Source organism: Lynx canadensis, chromosome F2 (genome assembly GCF_007474595.2).
Source record: "Lynx canadensis isolate LIC74 chromosome F2, mLynCan4.pri.v2, whole genome shotgun sequence".
NCBI lineage: Eukaryota > Metazoa > Chordata > Mammalia > Carnivora > Felidae > Lynx > Lynx canadensis.
In genome coordinates this window covers 14,633,140-14,634,621 of record NC_044320.2, presented here as the reverse complement: position 1 = coordinate 14,634,621, position 1,482 = coordinate 14,633,140, and the positions used below count along the sequence as shown (strand labels likewise).

At 36.9% G+C, this 1,482-nt stretch overlaps 1 pseudogene; it reads left to right on the top strand.

The window, feature by feature from the left end:
- Positions 1-1,099: 1,099 nt before the first annotated feature.
- Positions 1,100-1,200, top strand: LOC115506611 (annotated as a pseudogene).
- The last annotated feature ends 282 nt before the right edge of the window (positions 1,201-1,482 follow it).

The window sequence follows — 1,482 nt, the reverse complement described above, 5'->3', positions numbered from 1 at the left end:
TCTCAGAGCAGCACTGCGCTTGATCAGCTGTAGTTGTCGGCCAAGGTGAGTGGTCAGAAAAAATTGTAAAGAATGCAGGAACTAAAGGTTAATGATACTTTTAAAACTTTATGCCTAGCACTGATCTAGCTGGTTCAAATACAATATTTCATTTAATCTCCCTAAAGACTCCTAAAGAAGACACCCCATGAAGTAGATAACATTAGTATTATCTTATAGTTGAGGAAACTAAGCTCACTGAGTATTTACAGTTCTAGAGAACACCCTAGAATGGATAGTGTTTGGAGTGCATATTATTTGAGGACATAGCTAGAAGGGACAATAAAGATTATGTGGTGGCAAATGGATTTCATCTCATAAGTCTAATTCATTGGTAAGGCTGTGTTAAGAAGGATTATAGGATTCTACATGGGCTGGGTGGGGTAGAGTGTCTTGATCAATTAGCAATGTCTGCCTTGGGCTCTGGAAAAGTGGTGTAAGGCAGATATTCACCATCTTTGGTCTAGTCTCCTCATTTTACAGAATACATAATGACCAAGAAGTTAATATTGTTACAGTTTATACTATAAACTACTGCCTAAGCTAGCTTTTAATCCTGAAGTCACTGATACTTACAGCAAGGCTGTTTTACCAAACAAATAAGCAATAGACAGACAACAAAAAGCAAAATAAAACAGGAATATATTCATTGACATTACCAACATCAATAGAAAAAGTCTCAGAGCTTAGAGGATTCTTTTTAAGATCCATAAAATCATAACCGAAAGAACATTTCAAACCTTAGTATGCTTCAAAAACTAGGAAGCTTTTAAAAAACAAGTTGCTGGATCCTACCCACAGAATTTCTGAGTCAGTAAGTCTGGGGTGGGGCCTAAGAATCTGCATTTCTAGCACATTCCCAAATGAGGCTGATGATCCGGTTTGGGGACTATGTTTTGATGGCTCCCTTTAGTAACTTTGCCTTGACCATTTATCAGATTCCTCTTAAAATGAATTATTCAAACATGTGGTTTTTATAAATTTGGGAGACTCAAGCTGTCACTCCCATGGGATTTATTAATAAGTTATGAAAATTATCTCAAAAGTTTTTGATTAGTGGTTGCTTCAGCAGCACGTATACTAAAATTGGAACAATACGGAAGATCAGCATGGCCCCTATACAAGGATTACATGCAAATTCTCGAAGCATTCCATATTTTTTGGAACCCTCATGCACTGTTGGTGGGAATTAAAAATCATGCAGCCATTATGGAAAACAGCTATGGAGATTCCTCAAAAATTAAACATAGAAGTACCATATGATCCCCCTTCTGGGTATATATCCAAAATGACTCAAAGTAGGATCTCAAAGAGACATTTGCATATCCAAGTTCATTGCAGCTTTACTCACGATAGCCAAGAGGTAGAAGTAATCCAGATATCCATGGACAGATGAATGGGTAAAGAAAATGTATACACATGCAGTGGGATATTATTCAGCTA